Source organism: Cucurbita maxima, unplaced genomic scaffold (genome assembly GCF_002738345.1).
Source record: "Cucurbita maxima cultivar Rimu unplaced genomic scaffold, Cmax_1.0 Cma_Scf00893, whole genome shotgun sequence".
NCBI lineage: Eukaryota > Viridiplantae > Streptophyta > Magnoliopsida > Cucurbitales > Cucurbitaceae > Cucurbita > Cucurbita maxima.
Genome location: NW_019272909.1, coordinates 321 through 6,247, shown reverse-complemented (window position 1 = coordinate 6,247; position 5,927 = coordinate 321). Strand labels below are relative to the sequence as shown.

Genomic DNA, 5,927 nt, shown 5'->3' with positions numbered 1-5,927 from the left:
GTATTTTGGTAATTTTCCACATTTCGAATATTTTATTATTATTTTTCTCGAAAAATCCATAATATTTCTACAAATTCCTCATTGTTTTTTGTTCATTTCCCCCTTATTTTTGAATCTTGAGATTCCTTCTACATAAGGAATTACAAATCGGGAAAGATTTTTTATAATTGATAAAATGACTTTTTTGCCCTTTTCATTTACTTTTTCCTTTCCAATCCTTGAAATCACTTGTTAGGGTACTCAATTGACTAAGTCCCTTGTTCTTGCTTAAAACTTTAATTTTTTTCCTTTCTATCCTTTGGGTCTTTCATGAGTGGCTTATTCTTACGGGATCTAATTTTCTTCATGTTTGGGGTGTTACATATACAAACTCGTTACAAACACAAAATAAGAAGGAGACTCAAAAGAAGAACTTATGGGCAAATAATGGTTACTTATGGGTATGGATCCTAGCAACTTATTTAGCACGTTATTCACATAGTTCTATGTACTTGGTACATGGATTATTGATGAACTTAGGTTTATACATAATGTCTTGGGTTAGGCTTTAAGAGTTGAGGTTTTAGCTTAGGAAAACATTAGAGGGTAACCTAACATGGACTGATTCGTGGGAAAACCTACTAGGACTTTGAGGACCTCTTTCCTTCACCAAACTTATGGGTAAACTTATTTAGATGGTGCAGGAACAAGTTTGGAAATGAACAGTGGACTAGTTCTCGAATTCGAGGTAAACCCATGAACACGATACCCCAAAACAAAAAACTTGTATCTCTCGATTGGGTACTCGATTAAGCTTGCTTCTTGCCCCTAATAGTCTACCCTAATTCATAATTTATAGACGGATTTTCCACTACCATTGAAACATCTAGAATTTCTATAATTTCATTCTTGATTTTTTTGAATCTTCTGCCAGAAATGTCTTCTCCGATCGGAGCCTTCCTTTTTTAAGCCCCTTGTAATTATTATTCTATAAAAAATTTAATGATTCGGGAAGTTTATAAAAATTAGAAAAAGTACCATCTTCTCAATGTTTTTTTCTACTTGTTCTTTGCTTCTAGATACAACTTAGTAGGAATTATACACGGTCTCTTATTGGAGACCTTGAGTGTTGCAAATTCTCCTCTCCTTTGAAAACTTTCGGTCATCGAAAGTGCTTATTCTAAAATAGGCCAGGGTACAAGGTTCTTATTTGCCTTCTGTTTCCCAAGTGGCTTCTTCTACTCTATGATTCTTCCATAGGACCTTAACAAGAGCGATTTCCTTGTTTCTCAATCTTTTGACTTTCTTGTCTATTATTTGAATCGTGTCTTCTTTATACGTTAGGTCATCTCTCAAGAAGAGAGTTTCATGAGCCAGTACGTGCGAAGGATCTAGGGTATACTTCCGTAGTATGGATACATGAAAGATATTACGTACTACAGACAAATTTGGGCATTGCCCGATTCTAGATCCAATCCTTTCTAATATCTCAAAGGGATGGATAAACCTAGGGCTTAGCTTCCCCTCTTTACCCTACCTGAGCACCCCTCTCATGGGGTGCTACCTTTAGGAATATATGATCCCCTACCAACAATTCCATGTCCTTGCGCCTTAGATCTGCATAGCTTTTCTCTCGGCTTTGTGCGGTTTGTATCCTAGCTTTAATCTTCTAGACTGCGGCGTTGGTAATTTGCATAGCTCTGGTCCAATAGTTCTCGTTTGCCCCCCTTCTTCCCAAAAGATAGGGGATCAAAATCTTCGTCCGTAGAGAACCTCATATGTGGTCATTTTTATGGTTGCTTGGCAACTATTATTATAAGAGAATTTCATAAGGGGTAGGTATTTATCCCAGCTTCCTGCTAAATCGATCACATATGTCCTCAACATTTCTTCCAATATTTGCTTGAGCATTTCTGTTTGACCATCTGTTTATGGGTGGAATGTCGTACTATAACTGCGTACCCAATGCCTTTTGTTGAATTTTTCAGAAGCGAGATTTAAATCTGGCATCTCGGTCTAATACTATTGCCTTTTGTTGAATTTCCAGAAGCGTACCCAATACCTTTAGTGATGAATATTCATTTTTAATGTTAGCAAGAGTAGCTCAGTTGGGAGATTGTTAGACGGAAGATTTGAAGGTCACACGTGTTTTATCCACGTTCAACGCACCTAATACAAGTTTATTACCTGACTATACAATCTAAAAACACAACTTGCTTATTCAATCTAAAATTAGTGATTATTTCTTTTTTAAATATAATGAATTAGCGGAAGTACCTTTACTTATGAATTTTCATTTTTAATATTAGCGGGGATAACTCTGTTGGGAGAGTATCAGACTGAAGATTTGAAGGTCACGTGTTTGTTATCCACGTTCACCGCACCTGATTCTAGTTGCATAACCCGCTATTCAATCTAAAATTAGTCATTATTCCTTTCTGAAATCTCAATGAATTATCGAAAATACCTAACGTGTTCTAGTTCACCGCACCTTATACAAGTTGGATAACTTGAATATCTTATTAAAAATTAGTGATTATTTCTATTTAAAATTAAAATGAATTAGTGAAAATACCTTTACTGATGAATTTTCATTTTTAATGTTAGTGTGGATAGCTCAGTTGAGAGAGCATTAGATTGAAGATCTAAAGGTCTCGTGTTCAATCTTGCATAATTTGACTATTCAATTTAAAATTAGTGATTATTTCTTTCTAAAATTTCAATTAATTAGCGTAAATACTTTTACTTAAAAATTTTCATTTTTAATGTTAGCAGGGATAGCTCAATTTGGAGAGAGTCAAATTTAATATTTGAAGGTCACGTGTTCGATCTCCATGTTAACCACACCTATTGCGCATAACCTGACTATTCAATAGAAAATTAGTCATTATTTCTTTTTAAAATCTCAATGAATCAGCTAAAATACCTATACTGATGAATTTTTATTTCTAATGATTGCGGGGGTAGCTCAGTTGGGAGAGCGTCAGACTGAAGATTTGAAGGTCACGTGTTCGATCCATGTTCACCGCACTTTGTTCAAGTTGCATAATTTGACTCTAAAATTAGTGTCATTAGCTATTATTTCTTTTTAAAATCTCATACTCTAGCACCTTTTTTATCCAACTGACATAAGTTGACTAAGTTGCACAACTTGACTATTCAATCTAAAACATGTGATTATTCATTTTTTTTATGTTATCTGGAATGGCTTAGTTGGGAGAGCATTTATCCAACTGACATAAGTTGACTAAGTTGCACAACTTGACTATTCAATCTAAAACATGTGATTATTCATTTTTTTTATGTTATCTGGAATGGCTTAGTTGGGAGAGCATCAGATTGAATATTGGAAGGTCTTGTGTTTGATCGACATTCATTATATCTTATAGTTTAGTTTATTATAAATTCTTCTTAAAATATAATGAATTAGTGGAAATAGCTTTACTAATGAATTTTTATTTTTAATCTTAGCGGGGATAGCTCATTTGGGAGAGTGTCAAACTAAAGATTTGAAGGTCACGTGTTTAATCTTCACGTTCACCGCACCAGTTTCCATTTACATAAGCTAACTATTCAATAAAAAATTAGTTATTATTTATTTTTAAAATTTCAATGAATAATGAATTAGCGGAAATACCCTTACACATGAATTTTGATTTTTAATGTTCGCGGGGATAGCTCAGTTGGGAATGAATATCTCAAGGTTACATGTTTAATCCATGTTCACCGCACTTGGTTTATGTTGCATAAGTCTATTAAGTTGCATAACTTTATTCAATCTAAAATTAGTGATTATTTCTTTTTAAAATATAATGAATTAGCGGAAATACCTTTACTTATGATTTTTTTTTTCAAATATTAGTGAGGATAACTCAGTTTTGAGAGCGTCAGACTGAAAATCTGAAGGTCACGTGTTCGATCCACGTTCACCGCACCTGATTCAAGTCACATAACTCGACTCTTGACTATTCAATTTTTTAAAATCTCAATGAAGTAGTGAAAATATTTTTATTTTTAATGTTAGCTGTAGATTCAAGTTGACTAACTTACATAACCTGAATATTCACTCTAAAATTAGTGATTATTTCTTTTTAAAATTACTTGACTTTTACTAATGAATTTTTATTTTTAATGTTAGCGGGAGATTCAAGTTGACTAAGTTGCATAACTCGAATATTCAATCTAAAATTACCGATGAATTTTTATTTTTAATGTTAGCAGGATAGCTCAGTTTGGAGAGCACCAGTGAAGATCTAAAAGTCACGTGTTTGATCCACGTTCACCGCACCTAATTCAAGTTGACTAACTTGCATAACTCGAATATTCAATCTAAAATTAGTGATTATTTCTTTTTAAAATTACTATATAATCTAAATTTGGTGATTATTTATTTTTAAAATTTTCAAATTTTTATTTTCAATGTTAAGAGGGATAACTTAGTTGGGAGAGCGTAGTATTGAAGTTTTGAAGGTCACGTGTTTGTTCATCCTTCACCACACCTGATTCACTTAGTATAACTTACTATCTTATCTAAATTTAGAGATGATTTCTTTTTAAAGTTTCAATGAATTAGCCTAAATAATTTTACTGATGAACTTTCATTATAATGTTAACCATAGATAGCTCAATTCAATTGGGAGTGAGTCTGTAGATCTAAAGATAGCGTGAATTCCTAATTCTTTATTTGACTATAAATGCTCCGTAAGACATTTAGTAAAATGACTCATTTGATTGCATGGAACAATAAAATTGATCTTCCCATAGAATTGTCAATACATTATACTTTCAATGTTGCAAAGTTGAGTCCCTTTGATGTAGGTGATGATTTTTCTGATTCGAGAACGAATCCTGAAGAGGGGGATGATGATAATAATCATGGTGTACATTCTACTTTCAATGTTACTGAGTTGAGTTCTTTTGATGTAGGTGATGATTTTTCTGATTCGAGGACGAATCCTCTTGAAGACGGGGATGATGATAAGAATCACGGTGTTCCAACTGGACCTATTACACAACCCAAGGCCAAGAACATTCAACAAGCATTCATACTTCATCTACAAAATTGGATAGGCTAGGTTCAACCGTCATTTCATAAGTAAATATTTGCACGGTTGAAGTAGCGGATGAAGTTGCAAGCATCATTTCATGAGTGGTTAGAAAACTTTATTTATAATTAATTTCATAAAGTTTGTAATGCTCAAATTGACTTGGTCTTCTGTGGAGATTTAAAGGGATCGAGATTAAATCACGGGCACTATTTTTTTTTTTTTTTGGGAGACTATAAATACCCACAAATTATTATGTAAAAGCATATTTGTGATCAATGAAATTGATCTCTTAAGTTGAAACGTTCCCCCTTATAGAAATCTGAACATATCTTTGTCGTTTTTATGTTTGATGCAATTCTTGTGGTAGATTGCATCTGAGTTATTTAGTCAAGCCTTAATCAAGTTCGATTGTGGAGTGACTCAATTTTGAAAAAGGTTCCAAATCTTGCTTCTCACTCTTGGATCTCATAATCTAATTCTAGCTTTATCTCTTGGTTTATCCAAATTTTGTATAAGGAGATGTTAATTTCTTTAATACAAGGGTTCTTGCTTCTACAAAAGCTTGGCTCGTTGGGCTGAAGATTACGGTTGGTCTATCATCCTTCAACGGGATCTTCTATCCCCATGGACTTGCTCTGATGCAGTCGTTCTTCTAACGCCGGTGACACGTCCAGTTGTTGAGATTGGTAATGTGAGTTTGTAACCCATCCATTGAGGTTCTTGGAATGATTCTATAGCTTATCAATTCTATGTTGGGAGTTGGATCATGGGTCTTGGGCGAAGGAATCCTTGGTTTACCGCCCCTTGGAGTTGAAGGAAGTGTCATAAGGCTAATTGTTTTTCAATTTTATTGATTTGTTTGAGTGATTTTATTTGATTTTATTTCAATTTTGTCAAACT

The 5,927-nt window shown here is 33.6% G+C and overlaps 1 non-coding gene across 1 annotated transcript; it reads left to right on the top strand.

The window, feature by feature from the left end:
• The first annotated feature begins 2,936 nt into the window (after window positions 1-2,936).
• On the top strand, window positions 2,937-3,009 carry TRNAF-GAA. The gene has a single exon. It is a non-coding gene; the product is annotated as a tRNA-Phe (tRNA).
• The last annotated feature ends 2,918 nt before the right edge of the window (window positions 3,010-5,927 follow it).